At 33.5% G+C, this 27695-nt stretch overlaps 1 protein-coding gene across 1 annotated transcript in view; it reads left to right on the top strand.

The window, feature by feature from the left end:
- The window catches only part of LOC148951478 (lethal(2) giant larvae protein homolog 1-like), a 333083-nt gene that overhangs the window by 245464 nt on the left and 59924 nt on the right, over positions 1-27695 (top strand). Inside the window, exons 18-19 of the transcript XR_016141914.1 lie at positions 8947-9076; positions 13651-13741. The gene's annotated coding sequence lies outside the window, so the exon portion shown is untranslated. The remainder of the gene's footprint in view (positions 1-8946; positions 9077-13650; positions 13742-27695) is intronic.

A 27695-nucleotide genomic window follows, 5' to 3' on the forward strand; every position in this document is an offset into this window, starting at 1 on the left:
GAACTATAAGGTTGCCACCACAAACCCTTGTTTGTGGTGCCACCACAAACCACAAGCCTAAAACAGGAGAACAAACCCTTGTTTGTTCCCCTGTTTTAGCCTTTGGTTGGTATTAAATAAAAAAAACAAGTTTTTTAATCTGAGAGTAAGGAGCGACATTAAAACTTAAAACGAACAGAAATTATTCCGTATATGAAAGGGGCTGTCCCCTCCTCAACGCCTCGCTCTTTACGCTAAAGTTTTTTATTGTTTTAAAAAATAAAGTTGTGAGACAGAGTCAAACTTTAGCGTAAAGAGCGAGGCGTTGAGGAGGGGACAGCCCCTTTCATATACGGAATAATTTCTGTTCGTTTTAAGTTTTAATGTCGCTCCTTACTTTCAGTTTAAAAAACTTGTTTTTTTAATTTAATTTCTGATCGTTTTTTAGTTAATGCAGCTTTTATTTTTTCTCACGTTCGTTGAATAATTAAACAAAATTTTAATAAAAATTTACTTTTCTTTTGTTAAATGACTGTCTCTAAATTTTGTTCTGACGTAATTTACAAATCAACTTACGTAACGAACTTCTATATTCGTATATTTTTCTTCTGGCAAAAAATACAAAGTTGCAGATTTTTGCAGATATGAGCTTGAAACCTATGTAATAGGGTTTTCTGATACGCTGAATCTGACGGTGGGATTTTCATTAAAATTCTTTCACTTGTAGGGGATGTTTCCCCCCTCTTTAAAAAATGAGGTAAATTTTTCTCAGGCTCGTAGCCTTTGATGAGTAATACTAAACTTAATGAAATTTATATATTTAGAATCAGCATTATAAGCCCATTCTTTTGATACATTTATTGACATCAAAATTCTGTTTTTAAAAGTTTCGATTATTATTGAGCCGTATCGCTTGTTTTTTTTTATTGTTTTCTTATTACGTATATGTTATTACGTATATGAGAGGGTTCTCCCCTTAGTCAATACCACGCTCTTTACGTTAAAAGTAAAAAAAAATTTTAAGTTAAAAAAAAAAAACCTGAAACACAAAGGCCGTTTAATTAGAATATATAGCTCTTTTGAAAGCACTAAAAAAAAAACTGGAGCGTAAAGAGCGAGGTATTGACTTGGGGGAGAACCCCTCATATACGTAATAATTTCTGTTGATTTTAAGTTCTAATGTTGCTTCTTACTTTCAGTTGAAAAAACTTCTTTTTTTTTAATTTAATTTCTGATCGTTTTTTAAATAATGCTTGGAAATCCGGCGCCCCCTTCATAGAAATGTCCCTTACCCCAAAGAAACATCCTCCACGGAAAGATTCTCCCGAGTAACCCCCTCCTCCAGGCTTCCCCCCACCAGAAAAGAATCCTTCCTGAAAATGTCTGTAGACTTCCCAATAACCAATACAATATGTAAGCAATGGGCAAAGTTCATAACTTGCAGCCCTTCCCCTGGGAACCGTGGGGGATTAAGTCATCCTAAAAGACATATTTATTAAATTTTCAAGTATACTGAACAAAATGGCTATCTCAAAATTTTAATTGGGTGACTTTGAGAAAGAAATGAGCGTTGGAGGGGGCCTAGTTGCCCTCCATTTTTTTGGTCACTTAAAAAGGGCACTAGAACTTTTATTTTCCGTTCCAATGAGCCCTCCTACGATATTCTAGGACCACTGGGTCAATACGATTACCCTTGGGGAAAAAAAAAAAATAAACACGCATCCGTGATCTTTCTTCTGGCAAAAAATGGAAAATTCCACATTTTTGTAGATAGGAGCTTGAAACCTCTACAGTAGGGTTCTCTGATACGCTGAATATGATGGTGTGATTTTCATTAAGGTTCTCTAACTTTTAGGGGGTCTTTCCCCCTTTTTTTCGAAAATCAGCCAGATTTTTTCAGGCGCCTAACTTTTGATGGGTAAAATTAAATTTGATGAAACTTATATTTTTGAAATCAGAATTAAAATCTGATTCTTTTGATGTATCAATTGGCATCAAAATTCCGTTTTTTAGAGATTCGGCTACCATTGAGCCGGGTTGCTCCTTACTTACAGTTCGTTACCACGATCTGTTTGATTATATTTTTCCATGAGTGACATCCAGAGTAAATATAATTAAATAAAAAGAAGAATATTAAAAAAAGGGCTCAAATATAAGAAAAATTTGTATTATATTCACCTGTTTTTCAGTTTTTCAATCTAAAGGAAATGGGAACTTCGTGGGAGGGTGTAACAAGGGAGGCATTGAATAGATTGGGATGGAGGAGGAGCGTGTGTAGCTGTGTTGGCCTCAGGTGGCTTGGTGCTGCGGGGAGTTGATAGTAGTAGTAGTAGTAGTTTTTCAGTACTCCTTTGTATCGCAACTCCAGCTTCCCTTTGGAGTGTCTAAAAAGGTAATAATATGGTGATGGCAGAGAGGGAGTCTGCGGTGACCGCAAAACAATCCTTATACATATATATGTTTATGGCTTTGATCGGTCCGGTCCGGTCCTTATACATAACCCCTGGTAAAAAAAAAGGGCAAATAAATACGCATCCGTGATCTTTCTTCTGGCAAAAAAAATATAAAATTCCACATTTTGAAAATAGGAGCTTGAAACCTCTGGAGTAAGGTCCTCTTATACGCTGAATATGAGGGTGTGATTTTCATTAAGATTCTATGACTTTTGGGGGTGTTTTTCCCTTTTTTTGAGAATAAGGCAAATTGTCTCAGGCTTGTAACTTTTGAAGGATATGAGTAAACTTGACAAAACTTTTATATAAAATCTGCATAAAAATCCAATTCTTTTGATGTAACTATTGATATTTAAATTGTGTTTTTTTTTAGTTTCGGTTACTATTGAGATCAGTCGCTCTTACTATACATACAGTTCGTTACCACGAACTGTTTGATACAGTTTGACCTTTGGCCAAACTGTATGTCAGATTTTGACATATGACATGTTAGGTGATTTTGAGCTTAATGCAGCAACGGAAAGTTGAACTGTGGCTTTTGCAGTTGTCTGCCATATTTCCTGATTGTGGCAAAAGCAATCGTGACGAAAATCCTCGAATTTTGACTTTCTTACCAGTTTTTAAATCTTTTTCTTCAATCGTTGATTCAACCTTTATTCGAAACAATGGTTCTTTGTTCAGCCGCTTGAGTTTGTTCAACTTGAGAATTTCAAAGCAAGAAAAAGTAATTCCAAGCACAATTAATAAATAAAAAACAACTTTAGCATAGTAAATTAGTCGGATTTAAATGCTTTTTAATGGTGTTGTACTATTGGGGTACAAAAATTAAAAAGGTGGTATCTTACATTTTCTGTTAAACTTATTGGCTGTGTTAAAATTCAGACGACGGTACTTATGTATTATAACGACCCCACTCAAGAATTTTGATCTGATATGTCTGTGTAAAACCGGATCGTCTGTCTGCATTAGGAGACAATTAGCTTAGGCACAGTGAGATAAACTACTATATAGGTATATTTTAAATAAATATTTAATATGTAGAGTTGGTATTATGACTAGATTAGGTATTAATATAACACGTGTTGGGTTGCCTGCTTTCCATAATTCTTTGCTGTAGTTTCCATAATTTTGTTACTAAAGTATTATATTCACCTGCCCTTATTTTATTAGTTATTAAAAACTAAATATTTGTTAAACCGTCCAAAAACTTTCGGATGATGCTTTTAGTAGCTGTCATTAACGCAGAAAAAGATTTTATTCAGATGACACAATGGTAGTGTCAGAAAACTTGAGAATTGCAAGGCAAGAAAAAAAAGGTCTAGAAATGAGATTTCCTCAACTCTCCCCTCTTTATTTAAGGATCCTCGACATACCGTTAAGAATGATAACGGAGTGACATAACTCCGTTATATAGTGCGGCGTAATCTGGTCTTTTTTATGATTATGCACCACTCAGGAAGAATATCTTCTTAGGGAATCGGAGCTTTTAGTAAAATAGGGATTTACAGCGCTTTCAGATCTCTTAGACTTTTTACTTATCATTGTACTTTATCTGCAATTGCCTTTGTGAATCTTGTGATTGAATTCAATAAAAAAAACAAGTTTTTTTTAACTGAAAGTAAGGAACGACTTTAAAACTTAAAACGAACAGAAATTATTCCTCATATGAAAGGGGCTGTCCCCTCCTCAACGCCTCGCTCTTTACTCTAAATTTTTTTATTTCTTAAGAAAAATGGATTTGTGATAAAGTAAAATTTTATCGCAAAAACCGAGGCGTTCAGGAGGGGGCATCCCCCTTCATATACGGAATAATTTCTGTTCGTTTTAAGTTTTAACGTCGTTCCTTACTTTCAGTTAAAAAAAACTTGTTTTTTTTTATTTAATTTTTGAACGTTTTTGAATTAATGAGGTTTTGATATTGGCTCACCGTACATGAATAATTAAACCAAATGTGCATATTAATTTTACTTTTATTTGGTTAAATGGCTTTCTCGAAACTTGTTTAATTTTATTTACGAACGTTTTTATTAGTAATAAGCATACGTATCTTACGAATAAACTTACTTAACGAACTTCAATGTTTCTAGATTTTTAATACGTATATTAGGGGGTTTACCCCCTATTCAATACCTTGCTCTTTACCCTAAAGTTCGAATTTTGTTCCAATTCTTTAAAAATGGCCCCTTAATCACAAAGGCCGTTAATTAGAATAAATAGCTCTTAAGAAAGTACTAACAAATCTTTGGCTTAAAGAGCGAGGTATTGACTAGGGGGTTAACCCAATCATATACGTAATATTTTCTGTTCGTTTTAAGTTTTGATGTTGCTCCTTACTTTCAGTTGAAATTTTTTTTTTTTTTTTTAGTTTCTGATCTTTTTCTTTAATAATGATGGGAAATTCGGCGCCCCCTTCATAGCAATGTCCCTTTCCCCATGAAAACTTCCTTCATGGAAAGATTCTCCCATATAACGTCTGACCCCCCCCCCCCCCACTCCACCTACCAGAAAAAATCCCTCCTGAAAACGTCTGTATACTTCCCAATAACCAATACTATATGTTAACATTGGGTAAAGTTCATAACTTTCAGTCCTCCCTCCGGGGATTTCGGCGGATTAAGTCATCCTAATAGACATAGATATCATATTTTCAACTATGCTGAACAAAATGGATATCTCAAAATTTTGATCGGGTGACTTAGGGAAAACAATTAGCGTGGGAGGGGGCCTAGTTGCCCTTCATTTTTTTGTCACTTGAAAAGGGCAATAGAACCTCTAATTGCCGTTCTAATGAGCCCTCCCACGATATTCTAGGACCACTGGGTCGATACGATCACCCCTGGGTAAAAAAAAAAATTGAACACGCATCCATGATCTTTCTTCTGGCAAAAAATGCAAAATTCCACATTTTTGTAGATAGTTGCTTCAAACCTCTACAGTTGGGTTTTCTTATACGCCGAATATGATGGTGTGATTTTCATTAGGGTTCTATATTTTTTAGGGGGTCTTTTCCCCTTTTTTCGAAAATCAGCCAAATTTTCTCAGGCGTGTAACTTTTGATTTGTAGGACTAAACTTGATGTAACTTATATATTTGAAATCAGCATTAAAATCTGATTCTTTTAATGTATCTATTGGTATCAAAATTCCGTGTTTTATAGTTTCGGTTACCATTGAGCCGGATCGCTCCTTACTTACAGTTCGTTACCACGAACTGTTTGATGAGAAGAGAAAAATGTATTCGCTTGAAAAGTAAATTCTAGACGTATTGGAGTCTTTCTGTGATTTTGGAAAACAGATCTGGTAATAGAAAATATATAGATAGGTTGATAATTTTACTGCTTAATAGGACTTGGTTATTGTCAACAAAGTGATCAATGTATGTTCAATGGTCAACAAAGACAAAGCAAAAAGTGAAAAATATCGTTCATTAAAAAAATATGCAACAATCAGTCAGTAACAGCTGGGGCCCGTGCCCCTCCCCTTCCCTGTAATAAAATTCTGCTTGTATGTCCTTTTGCAGCTTTTCAGCTTTATTACAGGTTTATTTTGCAGTTAACTAGCACTTTATAGTGAATCAAATCTGTTTTATTCTCTTTCATTCACTTCCAGTATTGTTGGGACAATTTCAGGGACATTTTATGCTTTTATGATGCTGATTGACACCCCCTCCCCTCCCCCATCCGTAAAACATCAAGATTTATTTGGTACTTCTCATGATTGTCCTTACTTTTCGCAAAATTTCCCTGTTCTAGTTTTTTCTCCCGCTCTTTCCCCTCAAATATGGTCCCCCTTCATAAAATAATAGTCTGGTTCTGTTCCTTTTAATAATCTTGTTTTATTTTGTCGTGTACTTACTCTTAGCAATGGTTAGAATCTGTTTTCTACTGTTTCAATGGCGCCCTGCATCATTGTTAGAATTTTTGTGTTTTTTCTCTCTCTTTTTTTTGCACAATGCCGGTCGAACCATTATTGTATCCTTTATTACCGTTCCAGAGAGGACGGAAGTATTAAGTGAACTATAAAACTAATGAAAGAAAGGACTTTATTTCCGCAACAGCAACACATAATTGACAGCTGATTACATTGTTTCATTGTTTCACACAAGGGCGGATCCAGAGCAAAATCTTGGGGGAGGCCCAGTGTGACTAAGGGTGCCAACGAGGAAAATCTTGGGGGATGGCAATGTGACAAAGATGCCAATAATTGACCAAATTGACAAATTTATTCTAAAAGAAAGAGTAAAAAAAAAACAAGGAATGAGGGCGCCAGACAAAATATTTCGGGAGCCCGGCCCTCCTGGATCCGCCACCGTGGCTACAGTGCTCAAATATATTCATTTCCCAAAAGCTTTATATTTACCATGCATACAAAGTGGAAAGAGTTTGCCTAGTCACACCTTAGAACTTGTCGCCTAGATTTTCTGGGGGTTGCTATTCTCCGCCACTTGGTTTAAATTTCGGAATGCCTTTTGTTCCACCGTGCCATGCTTCTTCCCATTGTCTGCCACACTTACACCATACGTGGTGCCCGCCTGCTGTTGAATCGATTTTCGAACCTAGACACTTTTTAGATCCGGTGTTTGTTAGCATACCTAAATTTATGCTACTTGTCGATGGCTCCGCATTTGTTTTATCCCTTGCCGGTTATCCTCATGTCCAATAACCAATTGATGCAAAATATATGTAGCTTATTTGATAAATGTTAATGTTTGTGGCAGAAGGCAGTTTTTGTTGTAAGGTATATGTAAACCTTTGTTTTCATTTGGTTAACAGAGTATCGGAACTCACAGAGAAAATTTCACTTGAGTTTTTTTGTTGCATGTATCGTGACAGGGCTGCCACAAAGTCCCTAAAAATCCTTCAAATCGAGTGAAGGTCCCTTAAATTGATAAAGATCCCTAAAGTCCCTTTTCTTGCTTTGGTTTAAAGCTTCGTATTGTGAAGGTTACCAATACCTGTGAGTTTACGGTTTTCAGTATTTTTGTTTGGATTGAGATTCTTGGAACATCTATTTGCTTGACTAAGAAAGACAAAACTTGTTGTTACATAGGCTACAGAGCTACTGTGTGGACAGAGGGGACAGACTAATAACGAAAAAGAGTGACCCCCTTTGCCTCTGGAGTCAATAGGCTAGGAGGCGGCAAGGTTTGGTATTAAGCTACCGTTAAGAACAATTAAAAATGAAAAAAAGAACCGTTAAATTATGCTACAAATTATAGATGGTATGTGCTTGAGTGAGACATTACCAAACGAGCTACAAAGAAACCATTGATAGAAAATAAAATCAAGCTTTCCTAGGCTACTTATGCACAACGTGACGTTATGGCAAAGAACGATTTTATTAGGGTAATTTTGCCCAAATCATACGGGCCTTGCAGGCTCTATCAGGGTTGCAGGGGTCTAGGCAAAGGTTGGTAAAGGTAGGAGATACAGGCTGAAGTATTTATCATTGAGCTTCGTTCAGTGGTTAATTCACAATGTGGAACACCCTCTCTGGATAATTAATAAGTGTCATTCTTCCATTAAACCGTTTTAAGGGGATATTCGCCAGAATTTTTGAGACTCGCGGTGATTCACAAACTTATTAGTGACACAAAAAACTCGTTTAAAAAAACACACAAAAAAACAAAAAACACACAAGCTGTAAATCGTTGTTGCTGTGAATAAGCTTGGTTAATTATAATTCAAGGCTATAGTTGAGTTTGTAACCCGATAGACCATTATTCCAAGGTAGTTGTAATTGCCACTGTTCGTATTTTGAAGAGTAAATGGCGAACTCAAGTTGTTATCTTCATATTTTTCCTGTGACTTCTTTGTATATTTTGTATTTAATTTAAGTCACTACTGTAATGCCAAAGGGGGTCGTGTATCATTTTTGACAAACCGATAATTATAGCTCATCCCCTTAAGCTTTGTAGGTTTTATCAACCCAATATGGTCTTTCAAATGCAACATATCGTCTTTTTTTCATTCTCATAAATAGTTGGAAATCTAAGCTTTCTTGTTTTCTTCTGGCGTATCATAGGCTCCTTGAAAAAATGTGTTTAATTTTTAAATACTTAAAAAAACTAATTTAATAAAAATTGGCCCAATTTTTATTAAGAGAAAATTGATAATAAACAAATCCTTATTGGAATATACTTTTTTTTTTAGAGTTAACGAGTTAGTTTCGTAATAATGATCGTTTCTAGTAAGCTATAATTGATATGTTTTCTGGCTTTAGAAACTTTTTTAAACTTGTATAATAAATAATCAATTTATTTACTACTCTTCCTTTTACCAGAAGATTTTTTTGCACTTGTGTAAGAACTGTTATTTCGCAACACTTGTCGCGCACAACCACATATTGTTAGGAATTTTAACAAAATATTGTTCCCTTTCTTCTTCTTGTTTTTCTATTCCTTGCGGGAAAGATTCCCTCAAAGAGACAATCTAAATTGTGGAAATATGATCATAGATTTCCATAATCTTTGACGAAGAATTGATACTTATTTTTGTTTTTTTCTTTTTTTACAGCGGGATATCCAGTCTGATTTTCACAAGAAACGGGGAAGCGTTTTATATGCATTCGTCGAGTGAAATTCAAAGGATTGCATTTGTGGCAAAGGATTATGTGCGATTGAGGTGTCGACTAGACTTACCGGAGGTTTTTTTTTCTTTCGTTCTTTTTAATGCTTTTATTTAACTTTTTCTGTTTAGAGATCTATCAACGAATCCTCGGAAAATCAAATACGGGACCCATAATTTACACGTATGGCTTTCGTCATATACAAGTAATGCCATGGTAATTGGCTATTTGAAGGAGATATAGGAGAACTCTTGGCATCAAGTTGTACGAGCAAGATTTATAAGAATAAATAACGAATCATTGAGAAGAAGCATGCAACCATTTACTTCTCTGTCCTAAAAGATTTTCCACAGAATAAAATTATTAAAATAAAAAGAAATTGCGCGTATACAAATGTGCCAAAATGTAATTTTTCTTTCCTGTTATTCGAAAAAAAATTTGCTAGAAAAATATAAGTGCTGGCAATCATGGACGGCTTTCTATAGCCTTGTTTTCAGGCTAACCATATCCAGCACGGACTTCGACACGACACGGGTTGTGCAGATTATCGTTTTGAGTGCCGTGTTCAACACGGGCGAATGTCTTCTCAGGACCAGTGTTTAACCATGCTATTCCGGAGCGTTACAATTTTGAGGAATCCGTGTCCAACACGCTTGGAACTCGTAAGATGAAAACGCTTTAAAATTTTGCTGGGTTGAACACGGAGAATCTGAAAAAGATTTTTGTCAATCCTGCTCAAAACCCGCTTCAAACTCGATGCCTGAAAACACAACTTATATTTATATTACCTGTCATTGAATATTACTAGTATACTACTAGTTTAGTGGACAAGGTCCCACAGCAAAAAGAGAAGCTATCGTTGATATATTTTGTAAACTTGGTTCGAATTGTTTCTTTTTTGTTAATATAAAACAAAAAACCTATTTTTATGCAATCTTAATATTAGTTAGACAAAACCAAAAAGAAATGTTTACTAGTTTTTTTGTGTGTGTGTTTTTTTTTGCATTGTATCTTAGAATTTGTTAAAGGATTCAAATTAAGTAAAATATGAATTATAATATAATATGAAATAAATTATAATATGTAAAAATATCGTGTTATAATATAAATTATAATATGAATATTGGCTTCTTTTTTTTTACTTTTGCTCTTCATTGGGTTAAGAAAAATGAACCAGTATATTTTTAACTCGTCAAATGTTTTGAATGTATGTTTAAGGATATTCTTCTGAAGTGAGAGGGGTCTTTATAACTGGTCAATGTTTGGGAGGAGATAAGACAGCTCTCCTCGACCATGCTCTTTGTTGACATTCATGTTTTAGTTGGCTGTTACTTGAACAGGTTAGAAAAAAAGTCTTCTATATTTAGGTTATATTAAATTCTTTCAGGTTCTCCTGAATCAAGTACTCTTGCAAAGAACCATTATATTCTACTCGGCTCCGGCACTCGGCACGCGGCAGGCTTCTCTATATGATTCTCATTGTTGCTTGTCTTCTAACCTCAGACAATTTGAGCCTTTTCTTTGGTGTCATGATGGCACCTCTTCTTTATATCATAACGTCATCACACTTGTCTTCTAACCGCGTTTGTCTTTGCTCATGATTTTCAATTTTGACTCGCTCAGATTCTCGTTGCCGCTTGTTTTCTAACCGCGTCTTTGCTCTTCATTTTTATTTTTGACACGCTCTAATTCTTGTCTTCACATATCTTCTAACCGTCTGCGTCTTTGCTCTTTATTTTCATATTTTACACGCTCTAATTCTCGTTTTCGCACATTTTCTAACCGCCCGTGTCTTTTCTCTTCATTTTCATTTTGACACGTTTTGGTACTCGCTGTTGAAAATCCTCTAACCGCATTTGTCTTGCTTCTTAATTTTGGATTTTGATAACCTCAGTTAATTTAGCAATGCCCTTCGCTTTATCTGCCCTTATTGATCATGTCGCATTGGCAGTCCAGGTTGTGAATTTTAACCCACTATAAATTTAATATGTTCGGGTCGTTCTCTCGGTCCTATCACGTTTGATAGTTCATGTGCTTCCAAAGAATCATCATTTGTAATAATTGCAACTCTTCGTTTTTTGAGCCTTCCTACTGACATTATACAACTGGTTGCGTTCGACGTAGCGAGTTGAATTTATCTAACAAAAAAAACTAATTTTTAAATTTTCAGGTATTTTTCATGTTTGAATTTAAATATTAAAATTATTGCTCAGGCACCATAAATATTTTGCAGTTTACATAATAACTGTAGCGATTCTGAACTGAACTTAAAAATTGTTTCAACTTTGTTTTTATTGTCTTAAAAAGACATTGCGTATACGTATACGTATACGTCCGAGTTCTAGCAACGGTTTTTAATAAGCTTCAAACTTTTGGTTTTCTTTTTCAAGGTTTTTGAATTGTTGTAATCCCTTGTCAAAATTTATGCCAATATTTTTGCAATTACTATTCTTTTGCTCTTTAAGTGATTTAATATAAACTTCTCATACATGAAAATACATACTAAGGTCGTATGAATAAAGGGGGGGAGGGTGGTTGAACACCCCCCCCCCCCCCCCAAAAAAAAAAAAATTGTCCGACTCGCAAAAAGGTAACAAAACGCACTGAAAAAATTTTGGATCCGTCATAGAATTTTCAGAATTACTTGTTTATCTTCACTTAATTTATCCCTAATATAGTAAGTGCATATCTATAACAGCAAAACTGAAAACACATTGGCTTTTGATATTTTTTTAGCCTTTTATTAAAACAGTTCTTGATCTTCCGTTGTTTAATTTAGTCTTTGTTATCCCTGTGGCAGCTTTACTCTTGAGCCTAAATTTCTTGTTCCTTTTGCATTAGACAAAAATTCTGGTTATATTTTTTAAACTTAAGGCACAAAACCTTAAATTTACCCTACTACTAGAATTCGAATGTCATATTTATATATATTTATATATATATATATATATATATATATATATATATATATATAATTTTATTTGCCAATGTTCAGCGGATCTGTCGTTAAAGTTACCTGTTGGTGAACTAATGACGAAAACGTAAATTCCTAAGATATAAGTACCAACAAAAATAATGTATCCTTCAATTAGCTTGATAGGATATTGTTTTAGCAGCTCCATTAACAGCAGCTCTTCTTTCTTTTCTTGTTTTTTATTAACAATATCCCGGAAAACAGATCTTCCAAGGATAGATAATTTGAAAATGAGCGAATATTAAGGCAATTGAAAAAATAAAATAGATATCTAGTTAATTTTTGGCTCAATTTCTTCATTCTCTACAAGTGCTTCGGGATTAAGTTCTCATCATTAGTTTACTGACAGAATTTCTTTACTCATAAGATTAGCGTAGGAAAACGCTGTATTTCATACTAGTTGCCTAGAAAGTGTTAGTTTTGTGTTCGATTTCGATCTGTTCTGCCATGCCGGCCTCCACGTTTTCTCGTTATTCAAATTTATTCGTTTAAACTTTAGATTTTACTTTAGATAAAGTGAATTATTATAAAAACTTTTCAGTACCTCCCATCATTAATCCATCAAACTAAAAAATCCAACAATTTGATTGATTTAATAAATAAAGAAGGCGGAGAACTCATCACCATCCTTTTTAGAAACCCTAAAACTGGCCAAATTCAAGCAAAACAAAATGAATATAATAAAAAAAAAAAAAAAAAAAAAAGCAAAAACAATAGTATAAATATTATTTATCTACTCTAATATTTAAAATTTTTTTATTGATTTTACTGCCTGTTGTTATATATATTTTTGTTTTTTTTTTCTAGGCACCTGTGAGAATTTTTAGCCAAATAAATCTTATCATTATACCTTATATTGCGTTACTTCCACTCGTACAATTTTTTTTTAGTTTCGGCGTCGAGGTTAAATAAGATTGGCTAATCGGAGATCAATCGGACTTTTACTGACTAGCAATTGGACTTTCCTTAGAATTTGTTCTAATCTAAAGGAAAAACAATTTAAAATACACTGCTCTATGACAAATCGCACGTTGTGACCCATAAACGCAAAATATTTGTCAATCAAATTTTATACGGCTCCCTTTTTAATATTCGAAAACGTGAATTATTTCTTAGTGTCATATTTGAAACGCTTTATCATTTCGACGTGATCGTAGTGCATCTTAAGGCTGGTATTCAGCTGTTCTCTGGTTAGTTATTCGCTCTCCAATCCCTATTTCTAAGACTAAATACAACGGATAGAGCGAGCTACAGATTTTCATTTTTATATAATTTTGTTGCTTTTTTTAAGGAAAACTGTTCGCAAAAAAACAAACGAAAAAAATCCACTTATATTAGAAACAAGTATCGTGTTGGTTTCTATCAAATAATAATACTAAGACGCGCTCTGTACCACGCTCTTATAAAACATTTACAAATACATTGAAATACATTTGCATACAAAACATTTACATACAAATGTATAATACTCAGTAATGCAACAAAATTTTTAAACATTCCTCATAAAAATTTGCACATTGAAAGGTGACGATATTATGAGATTTAATAACAATCGACGCATTTTTACTTTACGTATTTTGTTGTGTTTACGTATTCAACTACATATTTCCGTATTGTGTATTCACTTTATATATTTATGTCTTACGTATAACGTAGTCATTTTTTTTCATTGATTTAGGGATTACGAGAAAGACCAAAAACTCCTGAAAAGAAAGAAGTTGCTGCTGCTGTTGAAGAAGTGAAAACGGAACCATCGCCGATTAAAGCAGGTATTTGAAAGTTCTTTATCTCCATAATATATAGCCCGTTTTCTGGTTATCTCCATAATACCGTCGTTAATATTTATTTTAATTTTTGTCCTAAGTTATGGTGAATGATTTTTTATATACTTGTAAACTCAACAAGGGGAAACTGGTATTGCAATGGCAACATATTCTTAATATGATTTTGTTTTTCTCCTTAGAAACATATGAGAGTCAATGGACCTTATGTATTCCTTATTAGAAAAGCCACGCTTTACAAAGTAGGAGAAAATAATCTGGTACAATAATAAAAGCGCAGATTTTTTAAAACCAACGATGTATTTCTGAGGAGAGAGTTCTATAAATATTTACCCTACCTTCGGGGACCATCCTCAGTAGTGATGAAAAAACAGTACCCTTGATTTGTTCCAGGTCTTCCAATCAGCATATATATAATGCATATATATATAAGTGCATGTATTTATATATATATATATATATATATATATATATATATATATATATATATATATATATATATATATATATATATATATATATATATATATATATATATATATATATATATATATATATAATAATATATATATATGTATATATATATATATATATATATATATATATATATATATATATATATATATATATATATATATATATATATATATATATATATATATATATATATATATATATATATATATATATATATATATATATATATATATATATATATATATATATATATATATATATATATATATATATATATATATATATATATATATAGTAGTGTGTGTTGTGGGGGGGGGGGGGGGGGGTTTGTGTGTGGGGGGGGGTGAGTGAGTGAGTGAGTGAGTGATATATATATATATATATATATATATATATATATATATATATATATATATATATATATATATATTGCATTGTATATTATATATTATATATACGTTGGTTTATATATATTATATTATTACATATTTTATATATTTATATATATATATATATATATATATATTTATATATATTTATATATATTATATAAATATATATATATATATATATATATATATATATATATATATATATATATATATATATATATATATATATAAATATATATATATATAAAATATATAATAATATAATATATAAACCAGCATATATATAATATATAATATACAATGCTTGAAGTGTTGGTTGTTTTCGGTTTTTTTTTCGGTTTTTTTTATTGAGAAAAGTCATTACAGTGTGTTGAAATGGTCCTTGCCGGCCGTGGGGCCTCCTCAGCAGCGAGAAAGAGATAATATCAAATCAAGTAATCCGACGGTCACCAGGGAAAAGAAAAATTTGATAAAGCCTGTTTTTTTTTCCTTTTATTGTTGAGTTGTCATTGGTTTGTTACAGTTTTTTATTTGTTTAGTGTTCTAATATTGCTGTTACTGTTTATTAAGGCTTGAAAAGTAAAAAATAAAATGGTTGTAAGGAATCAGGAGTTGAAATTTAGCTGTAGAGCATAAATAAATTTTGAAAAAAAATCTAGCGCACAACCTTGACAAACCAATGAACGTGTATCACATTTTTGTTTGTGATATAAGAGGTTGTAACCTCTTATAACCTCTATGTGATGTTAGAAGAGGATGCATGAGGGCTTTTAGATTTTTGTATGAACAGTCTTCTGTTTGTAGATTTCGATAATAAAAAATAGAGTGAGCTGCTGAATGGCCTTGCTTTATTAAAAAATCTAGCGCACAACCTTTGACAAACCAAAGAACATGTATCACATTTTGTATTAGATATAAGAGGATGCTATAAGAGGTTATAACTCAATGAGCTTTTTTTTACTGCATTGGATTTAGATTGTCTTCAGCATTTGACAGGTTAAATGATAGAAAAGAGATAATTTAAGGGTTTTTAAGGTTTTTGACTTTATGCACATGTTGTAAAGAAGAGTTCTTCAGGCATTTGAATCTTGTATATACACTTTGAAACCGCTATTGAGCATCTTATACTTCCGGAAACAATCAAGACAGCACATTTCATCTGACCCAATGAGCTTTTTTTTACTGCATTGGATTTAGATTGTCTTCAGCATTTGACAGGTTAAATAATAGAAAAGAGATAATTTAAGGGTTTTTAAGGTTTTTGACTTTATGCACATGTTGTAAAGAAGAGTTCTTCAGGCATTTGAATCTTGTATATACACTTTGAAACCGCTATTGAGCATCTTATACTTCCGGAAACAATCAAGACAGCACATTTCATCTGACCCAATGAGCTTTTTTTTACTGCATTGGATTTAGATTGTCTTCAGCATTTGACAGGTTAAATGATAGAAAAGAGATAATTTAAGGGTTTTTAAGGTTTTTGACTTTATGCACATGTTGTAAAGAAGAGTTCTTCAGGCATTTGAATCTTGTATATACACTTTGAAACCGCTATTGAGCATCTTATACTTCCGGCAACAATCAAGACAGCGCATTTCATCTGACTCAATGAGCTTTTTTTTACTGCATTGGATTTAGATTGTCTTCATTATTTGACAGGTTAAATAATAGAAAAGAGATAGTTTAAGGGTTTTTAAGGTTTTTGACTTTATGCACATGTTGTAAAGAAGAGTTCTTCAGGCATTTGAATCTTGTATATACACTTTGAAACCGCTATTGAGCATCTTATACTTCCGGCAACAATCAAGACAGCACATTTCATCTGACTCAATGAGCTTTTTTTTACTGCATTGGATTTAGATTGTCTTCAGCATTTGACAGGTTAAATAATAGAAAAGAGATAATTTAAGGGTTGTTTCGAGTTTTTCTTTTATGACCCTATAACAAAATATTTCTTTTGCAGTTCGTACCCGTTATTTTTTTTCAATATTATTACTTCAGTATATATTTTGGTACTTATCTATTGGCCAGCACACTCGAGAATTTAAGGACACCCTAGACGGTCAATCATTTTGATCAAAAGCTTCCGTCAGTCAATTAGTTCCCTCAATTATTTCACCTAACTTATCCGCACCAAAATATATAAACATATAATATATAATATATAAACATATATAAAAAAAAGTATTAATAGTCCATTAATAGTAAGTTACTTTAAAAAATCTGACCGTCTTCCCCTCGTTTTTAAGTATCAATCATTTCCAAGGGTTAAATATTCAGCGCTCTTTCCAATTTTCTGCTTTGTTGGGTTTCAGGAATCCTTATCTTAACTTATTTTGAATTATACCTAAGCAATGAGTTATGAACAATTATCTTTGAAGAAGATAGTTGCAGAGTATCACCTATAATACATATTTCACATAGTGAGACTTAATTGATGTCTTTTTGGTAGATGGCTACGCTAAAATGTTATTAGCAATGATTATTTTATTTTGAGAAACTCCTTTTTAGGCTTCAAAAGAAATTTCTGGCTGTCCTAAGACACGTTGAAGTTGCTTTAATTTTAAATTATTGTTTTAGTTTTAATTCTAAATAAGGCATGACTTTTTCAACTATTCTATCTCCGTTTCTATTACCACTAACTGTAACTCCAAGAGGGGGACGACTTTGATAAAGCCTAAAAACGGCTAATTATAGTAAATTATAATACAAAATTAAACTTTGTGTGTCAACTGTATATTTTTAGGACAAAATGCGTCACCGCTCGGTATCCTCAAGAAATGTGAGGATTTATACTGGGCGTTTCGTTCGCTTAGACCGATTGGCAATGTCAACATTTTCCCCCTATAGTGTGGGATAAACTGCTGTTTTGCTACGTAACTTAAAAAAAGTGACTAAATTTTGACTTTTCCTCTTGAATGAGCCATACTCCAGTTTGCTAATATCAGCGGTTCGATACCACCTTCTTCGAGAAAAAAAAATTAATCCTTGACTATCCTTCCCAGGAAAAATATGAAATTTCATTGTTTTATGGATAGGGGACTGAAATTTTGCTCTGGGGTTCTCAGAAAAGCTAAAATTAATTGTTTACTTTAAATTAAAAATTTGCTTTTTTGAAATCAGTAAGCTGAAATGTTTAAACTAAGTAATGTATTCGCACCTGAGTTTCGCTTCGAAAGTCTAATTTCGTCCCTCTAGAACCAAACCTAGAAACCTAATGCCTAAAACCTTCTGCGTCATTGGCGCTTTACTGAAAACGAAATGTATTACAAATAGTTTCTTTTGTACTTAATATTGAAAATAAACATTAAAATTACAGTAAAATTTTGAATTGATGAGCTTTCAGCAATTAGTATCATTATACATTAAATATTGAGTTTAATTTAATAGTTTTTTCTAAAATTATTCAAGACGAATTTAGTTTCACCAGAAACAAGAGTCTGGATACTGCCCCCTTCCTTAGCTGTAAAAACTAAAAGCCTACTGCGCCATTGGCGCTTCACTGAAAACGAATTATATTACAAATATTTATTTTTCCAGTTCTTACAGCATTGAAACTAAAAATAAAATTATAGTGAAATAATATATTGAACTGATGGATCGTTTAACAATTAATATCATTATATATCAAATATTCAATTTGATTGTGTTTATACTTTACAAGACTGTTCAAGACACATAGCTTTCAGTAAAGCGCCAATGACCCAGTACGGTTTAGAAATTTAACAGTAAGAGAAGGAGGCGATACCCTAACTCTTGTTTGTAGTGATTTTTGTTCGTTTCAAGCTTGATTTGCATATTCAATTTGAGTTTCACTCGTTTTAAGATTTATTTATTCATTTATATTAGTATCTACTGTATGTTTGTTTGCGATGATTCCTTATTTAATTTCTGTTTGTTTTGGGTTTCATTTATACTTCAATAGCAAAATATTTTTTTTTCGTTTTACGCTTCATTTGCATATTTAATTTAAGCATTACTTGCTTTAAGGTTTATTTCTGGTCATTTTGAGTTTGAATTTTAACAGATATTTGTATCTGCTGATCTTAAGTTTAAAATGGCCTTTATTTTTCTTTGAAAAATTTCTTTTTCTGAATTTTTTTATTTAATTTTTGTTCGTTTTCGATTGCAAAAGTTTCAAGTTTAAAAAAATTCCTTATTTTAAGATCCAAACTTTTTATTGTTCAACGTCAAATGTTCATCAAAGAATCAAAACTAGTATCAAAGTAACAATATCAAAGTAAAAAAATGGGTTTATGTCAACCTCGTGGTTTTTATTTTCTGATGTTTGAACTGTTTTTAACAAAATGGCTATCTCAAAATTTTTATCGGATGGGTTTGGGGAAAAAAGTGCGGGGGGGGGGCTAATTGCCCTTCGATCTCTTTTGACTCTTTAAACTGATTAGAACTTTACATTTTCAATCAATTCCATTAAAATGAGCCCTCTCCAAAGTTTATACGTGCATCCCTTCTTTAAGAACCCTATATGCCCCGAGGGCATAACTTACAACCCTTGTCCCCAAACTCTGGGGGGCTGTGTCGACCCCAGAGTTTTAATATCTGATTTATGAACTATTTTTAACAAAATTGTCACCTCAAAATTTTTATCGGATGGGTTTGGGGGGGGGTGTGAAGGGGGGAGGGGCTAGTTACCCTCCCATCCCTTTTGACTCTGAGAAAGTGAACTAGAACTTTTAATTTCCAATCAAATGAGCTCTCTCTGAAGTTTATACGAGCATCCCTTTCGTAAGAACGATATACGCCCCCAGGACTTAACTTACAACGGCTGCCCCCGAACCCTAGGGGGTTGTGTCGACACCAGAGTTTTTGTTATCTGACCTTTGAACCATTTTAAAAAAAAATAGCTATCTCAAAATTTGTATCGGGTGGGTTTGGGGAAAAAAGGGCGAGCGGATGGGCTAGTTGCCCTTCGATCTCTTTTGACTCTTAAAAATTGAACTAGAACTTTCAATTTCCATTCAAATGAGCCCTCTTAGAAGTTTATACGAGCATCTCTTCCATAAGAACCACATATGCCCCTAGGGCATAACTTGCAGCGCCTGCACTCGGGCACTGGGGGGTTGTGTCGACACCAGAGTTTTTGTTATCTGTCTTTTGAGCTATTTTTAAGAAAATCACTATCACGATTGTTGCCCTCTAAACTCTTTTGACTTTTAAAAACGGAGCTAGAATTTTCAATTTCAATCAAATGAGCCCTCTCTGGAATTTATACGAGCATCCCTTCCATAACACCAATATATGACCCCGGGCATAACATACAACGCCTACCTCTGGCCCCGAAGGATTTTGTCGACCCCGGAGGTTCGTTATATGATCTTTGAACCATTTTAAAAAAATGGCTCTCTCAAAGTTCTTATCGGATGTGTTTGAGGAAAATAGGAAGTGGAGGGGGGGGGGGGGTAGTTACCCTCCGATCCCTTTTGACTCTGAGAAAGTGAACTAGAACTTTTAATTTCCAATCAAATGAGCTCTCTGAAGTTTATACGAGCATCCCTTTCATCAGAACGATATACGCCCCCAGGACTTAACTTACAACGGCTGCCCCCGAACCCTAGGGGGTTGTGTCGACACCAGAGTTTTTGTTATCTGACCTTTGAACCATTTTAAAAAAAAATAGCTATCTTAAAATTTGTATCGGGTGGGTTTGGGGAAAAAAGGGCGAGCGGATGGGCTAGTTGCCCTTCGATCTCTTTTGACTCTTAAAAATTGAACTAGAACTTTCAATTTCCATTCAAATGAGCCCTCTTAGAAGTTATACGAGCATCTCTTCCATAAGAACCACATATGCCCCTAGGGCATAACTTGCAGCGCCTGCACTCGGGCACTGGGGGGTTGTGTCGACACCAGAGTTTTTGTTATCTGTCTTTTGAGCTATTTTTAAGAAAATCACTATCACGATTGTTGCCCTCTAAACTCTTTTGACTTTTAAAAACGGAGCTAGAATTTTCAATTTCCAATCAAATGAGCCCTCTCTGGAATTTATACGAGCATCCCTTCCATAACACCAATATATGACCCCGGGCATAACATACAACGCCTACCTCTGGCCCCGAAGGATTTTGTCGACCCCGGAGGTTCGTTATATGATCTTTGAACCATTTTAAAAAAATGGCTCTCTCAAAGTTCTTATCGGATGTGTTTGAGGAAAATAGGGCGTGGAGGGGGGGGGGCTAGTTGCCCTACGATCTCTTTTGACTCTCAGAAAGTGAATTAGAACTTTTAATTTCAAATCAAATGAGCTCTCTCTGAAGTTTATACGAGCATCCCTTTCATAAGAACGATATACGCCCCCAGGACTTAACTTACAACGGCTGCCCCCGGGCCCTGGGGGGCTGCGTTGACACAGGAGTTTTTCTTCTCAGACCTTTGAACTATTTTTAACAAAATGGCTATCTCAAAATTTTTATTGGATGGGTTTGTGGAAAAAAAGGCGTGTGGGTGGGGGGGGCTAATTGCCCTTGAATCTCTTTTGACTCTTTAAAAGTGAAAAAGAACTTTCAATTTCCAATTAAATGAGCCCTCTCTGTAGTTCATACGAGCATCCCTTTCATAAAAACCATATACGTCCCCAGGACAACACTTACAACGCCTACCCCCCGGGCTCTGGGGGGTTGTGTCGAGAATGGATTTTTGTCTAATCTTTGAACTATTTTTTGTTTAATGGCTATCTCAAAGTGTGTAGCTGATGGGTTTGGGGGAAAAAGGGAGTGGGGGGGCTAGTTTCCCTCCGATTTCTTGACTAAAAAAGGGAATTAGAACTTTCAATTTCCAATCAAATGAGCCCTCTATGAAGTTTGTACGAGCATCCCTTTCATAAGAACCATATATGCCCCCAGGGGATAACTTAGAACACCTGCAGCCGAACCCTAGGGGGTTGTATCGATGCCGGAATTTTTGTTATCCGACCTTTGAACCATCTTTAACAAAATGGCTGTCTCAAAATTTTCATCGGAAGGCGTGGGGAAGCTCTAGGGTCTCTTTTGACTCTTAAAAAGTGAACTCAAACTTTCAATTTCCAATCAAATGAGCCCTCTCTGAAGTTTGTACGAGCATCCCTTTCATAAGAACCATATATGTCCCCAGGGGATAACTTACAACGCCTGCCCCCGGGCCCTGGGAGTTATGTCGATACCTGAGTTTTTGTTATCTGATTTTTGAACTATTCTTAACAAAATGACTGTCTAAAAATTTCTATCGGATGCATTTGGGGATAAGGGGCGTAGTTGCCCTCCAATCCCTTTTGACTCTCAAAACTGAACTAGAACTTTCAATTTCCAATCAAACGAACCCTCTCTAAAGTTTTTGCGATCATCCTTTCCATAAGAACCATATATGCCCCCAGGGCATAACTTTCAACGCCTGCCCTCGGGCCCTGGGGGGGGGGGGGGTTACTTCGACTCCGGAGTTTTTGTTATATGATCTTTGAACTATTAAAAAAAATGGCTATCTCAAAGTTCTTATCGGTTGGGTTTGAGGAAAAAAAGGATGTGGAGGAGGGGGGCCAGGTGCCCACCGATCTCTTTTGACTCTTAAAATAGTGAACTTGAACATTCAATTTCCAATCAAATGAGCTCTCTTTGAAGTTTTTATGAGCATCCCTTCCATAAGAGCTATACATGCCCCTGGGCGTAACTTACAATGCCTGTCCCCGGGCCCTGGGGGTTTGTGTCGACTCCGGAGCTTTTGTTATATGACTTTTGAACTATTTTTAACAAAATGGCTATCTCAAAACTGTTATCAGATGCGTTGGCGAAAAAAAGGGGGTAGGGGGGGGGGGGGGTTACCCTCCGATCTCTGCTGACTCTTAAAATGTGAACTAGAAGTTTCAATTTCCAATTAAATGAACCCTCTCTAAAGTTTACACGAGTTTTTCTTCCATAAGAACATATACTCCCCCAAAACATAACATACAACGCCTGTCCTCGGGCCCTGGTGGGAGGGGGGTTTGTATCGACACCGGAATTTTTGTTATATGATCTTTGAACTATTTTTTAGCAAAATGGCTATCTCAAAATTTTTATCGTATGCATTTGGGAAAAAGAGCGTGGGGGGGGGGGGCTGGTTACCCTCCGATCTCTTTTGACTCTTAAAAAGGGCACTAGAACTCTCGATTTCCAATCAAATGAGCCCCCTCAGAGGTTTATGTGACCACTCCTTCCATATAAAGTGCCTCTAGAAAAAAAAATGATCAAAGATTGGAGCCGTATGGCCTTTACTGTGAGCAACTCTATAGAGTTGCCTCTGATACTTCCTAAATAAGTTAAACTGTCCTCCTGGTCGATCTTCTCGTTACCCAACATCGGATCTTCACGTTCATTTAATACTAGTCTAAGTGATTTATTCTTTGTCAACATTAGTTTTCAAACCAAATTTTGCATCATGAATTCGCCAAACCTCTAAAAGTTCATTCATTTTGCTAATATTTTCTTCTGGGATGCTTAAACCATCAACAGAGTCTAAGTCTAGGAGAGTTTTACTTTCTCAATTGATTCCGTGTTGTCCCATTGCCTTTGATGTGCTCCTTAGAACAAGTCTGTCAAAATGATCCATATAAATAGGAATAGGATTACGGACTTAATTAATGGTCTTTAAAAACTCTTGTTTAAAATTTACGTCGGAATCTTGGCTACTAATTGCGAAATGTTTTCATGTCTGTGAATTGCAACCCTGCTTATATCTTGATTTAATGTGAAACCAGCTACTAGCCTCATTTCCCACCTTAACGACAGCAATTTTTATTCTCGTACATGGGAATAACCACTTTATTGTATTTATCTGGTATCCTATTCAAGGATAGAACCTTCGCTAAAGCTCTTCTATCGGCTGAATCAAATGCTTGCTCATAATCTATAAAACTGATGACTGAAGGGGTTTGATCTCTCGGGTACTTTTCGATTATTAATCTAAAAGTTAAAATTGGGTTGACGCATCCTCTCCCCTTACTAAAACCACATTGCTCTTCTCTTAAAACTTTATCTACAGCCTCTCTAAGTCTAAAAAATGTCGTCATTCTAAGTAATTTGCTTCTTACAGAAACCAAACTAATGCCTTTACAATTGCCACACTCACTCTTATCACCTTTCTTATAGAGGGGTTTAATTAGGTCTCCTAAAATCGCTAGGTACTTTCCCTTTCTCAAAAATATTGTTCATAATCTTCAGTAACTTATCTCTATCTTCATAACCTTAATAAACATGAGTGATATATATCTACGTATTTTCATAACTTTATAAAATAGATTGACAGTTTATTATATTATGCACAGTATTATTTGCGAAAATATTTCACCAGTTTTAGTATATGTTCCTTCGCTTGTTTTTTCTTTGTAAATTCTGCATCAAAATTATGTTTTTTTTTGTTTTGTTTTTTAGCTAAATAGAATCCTATTTAATATAAGTGTATAACTTAAAATTTAAGACAGCTTTGTAGAAGCTTTTTGCAGAAATATCGAAGAAAATCTTTTTTCAAAATGCAGATCGAGGAGGACAGCTTTTTTATTGTTTTTTTTAGCGAACATACTAAAAATAATTTTTCAAAATCTAGTTGGCTAATTGCCAAGACATATTATCCAAAATCTAGGGGGTGAGTTTTTTTTTCAATGAAAATTGCAAATACAAAAAAGAGGCATTTTTCAAAATCTACGAGGGGTTCCCGGGAAAGGTGGAGAGCAATCCATTTTTGGTTAGCGTCACTGTTTATGATACTGTCAATAACGGTCTTGAATTATCAAGTAATTTGCCTCTTCTTTGTTTACTTTCTTGACGGGTCGCTCAGGCCTCCGAAGGGCACCTGCAGCTGCCAAAAGAGAGCAAAATTACTGCCTTTGCTTACTGACAGATTAAAAAACTGAATAATGAAGGAAGTTCGGCTTAAATGGCTGTTTTGATGCATTGCAATTTCCCTTGGCATTTCACGACAGTTAAAGACTGCTACATTTCTTAATAGCAGTCTAATTAATTGTTCTAAAAACAAGGGGGAATGCAAATAAGGTAATCTCTTAAATTGGAATGAATAATGGCATACATTAAGAGGAAACTGGAATGCTACATTTTATTAAGAGCCGGGGTTTCTTATAAAATACGGATATCTAGCTTAAAGAGCATATATTTATTAAAATATATATTTAATAAAGGTAATGTATTAAAATTAATAAAGTAAAACAATATATATTACTATTAATAAGGTAATATATTAACCATTAATAATTATTATATAAATAATTAATTAATATTAATAAAAATTTATAGATTATATTTAATATATATGTGTAAGAAAGGTATATATTTATTAAAATGAAGGTGATGAGAACAATTTGAGCGATAATGCCATATTTTGAAATTTCAGAGCTTTGATTCCATTGACAGGGCCTTTTTAAAACCCCCAATGTACATACATTTCTATTATTAAAAGTGCAGAGTCATCAAAGGGCAAAAAAAGCTTCTCTCCTGATCAGCATAAAAATTTTTAAACTAAGTCTCGTCTCACTTAACGCTTGTTCACGGTGAAATAGAGAAATAAATCCTAAGACTGTACACCCACATTATCAAAATAGCGTATATGTAATATTTCTGGGACAAACTGAAGATTCCAGTTGAAACTTCCATGGAGGGTTGAGTTGGTCAAGTAGACCTCTAGGTTTCATTTAGTGTAGTGGGACAGAGGACATAAGCCTAACAAAATGTTTTCTCCAAGCCACATACATTTTTACACTATAAGTACATGTGAGCCTTAGAGCTTATTCGTAGTAAAGTTGCAAGATAAACCGCAAGACACTATGTATATCCAGGTTACCCAAGTATCATATCGGTAAAGGCTTCGGAACGACTTGAGGGTATCAAGCTAGAACTTTCAGAGACAGTTTGGGGGGGGGGCTTAAATTTTTGGTCTGGGGGGATTAGGTGGCTGAAAATCGAACTGTCTCTGATTTGCCTGAAAGATAATTACGCCATAAACTTCTGTGGAACTTAGCATCTATTCACGGTGGAAGAGCGAGGTAAATCAAAACACACCATGTGTATCGAGGTTATCTAAATAACGAAATATATATATTTTAAATAGTTTTTCTTTTATACTTAAAACATTTAAAAAGTAAAAAATTGCTTGGATTTCCAGGAATCCTTTTTTTTGTCATTTAGAATTCTAATTTCATTATTCTGATACACAATAAATTTTCTTCAATACTTTCTTCATAGTGAAGAAATCTTCAAACATATTCTATGTACTCAAATGAATATCTTCAAGCAGCAGCAAAAGCGTTACTTTCTTATACGCGTTGATTCAACCCCTCCCTTTAAGTATTGAAAAATAGTATTCCATTTCTCAACCTATGTAAATTATAATTCTAAATCAAATCTAAAGTATAATGCTAAATTGATTAATCGGTAGACTGATTCACTTTAGCTCGAAATATCTAGATTTGTAAAAAATCTTACTATATTTTGTTAATTTTTTACATATGAGTTGGCTTTTTTAACATTTATTTTGGAACCACCTCCCCCATTTATTATATACTAGTCATAGTCGTGCCGTGAATTTATCATACACCATGACTACTATTATAGTAGTCATAGTGCCATGAGTTTATTATATAGTAATTATAGAATTTATTATGTAGTAGTCATAACCGTGCCGTGAATTTATCATACACCATGACTACTATTATAGTAGTCATAGTGCCATGAATTTATTATATAGTTATTATAGAATTTATTATATAATAGTCATAGTCGTGCCGTGAATTTATCATGCATTATGACTACTAGTATAGTAGTCATAGTGCCGTGAATTTATTATATAGCTATTATAGAATATATTATATAGAATATTATATAGAATGTATTATATAGTAGTCATAGTCGTGCCGTGAATTTATCATACACCATGACTTTCTATTATAGTAGTCATAGTGCCATGAATTTATTATATAGTTATTATAGAATTTATTATATAGAATTTATTATATAGTAGTCATAGTCGTGCCGTGAATTTATCATAAACTATGACTACTATTATAGTAGTCATATTGCCGTTAATTTATTATATAGTTATTATGCAATTTATATTATGTAGAATTTATTATATAGTAGCCACAGTCGTGCCGTGAATTTATCATACACTATGACTTCTATTATAGTAGTCATAGTGTCGTGAATTTATTATAAAGTTACTATTGAATTTATTATATAGAATATTATATAGAATTTATTATATAGTAGTCATAGTGCCGTGAATTTATTATATAGTTATTAGGAAATCTATTGTATAGAATATCATAGAATTTATTATATAGTAGTCATAGTCTTGCCGTGAATTTATCATACACTATGACTACTATTATAGTAGTCATAGTGCCGTGAATTTATTATATAGTTATTATAGAATTCAATATATAGAATATCATATAGAATTTATTATATAGTATTCATACTCGTGCCGTAAATTTATCATACACTATGACTACTATTATAGTAGTCATAGTGCCGTGATTTTATTATATAGTTATTATAGAATCTATTATATAGTAGTCATAGTCGTGCCGTAAATTTATCATACAATATGACTACTATTATAGTAGTCATAGTGCCGTGAATTTAATATATAGTTATTATAGAATTTATTATATAGAATATTATATACAATTTGTTATATAGTAGTCATAGTCGTGCCGTAACTTTATCATACAATATGACTACTATTATAGTGGTCATAGTGCCGTGAATTTACTATACTATTATGGAATTTAATATATAGAATATCATATAGAATTTATTATATAGTAGTCATAGTGCCGTGAATTTATTACACAGTTATTATAGAATTTATTATATAAAATATTATATAGAATCTATTATATAGAAGTCACAGTCGTGCCGTGAATTTATCATGCACTATGACTACTATTATAGTAGTCATAGTGCCGTGACTTTATTATATAGTTATTATAGAATTTATTATACAGGATATTATATAGAATTTATTATATAGTAGTCATAGTCGTTCTGTGAATTGATCATACACTATGACTACTATTATAGTAGTCATAGTGACGT

Source organism: Artemia sp. Qi Xiang Cuo, chromosome 6 (assembly GCF_049724085.1).
Source record: "Artemia sp. Qi Xiang Cuo chromosome 6, ASM4972408v1, whole genome shotgun sequence".
Lineage (NCBI taxonomy): Eukaryota > Metazoa > Arthropoda > Branchiopoda > Anostraca > Artemiidae > Artemia > Artemia sp. Qi Xiang Cuo.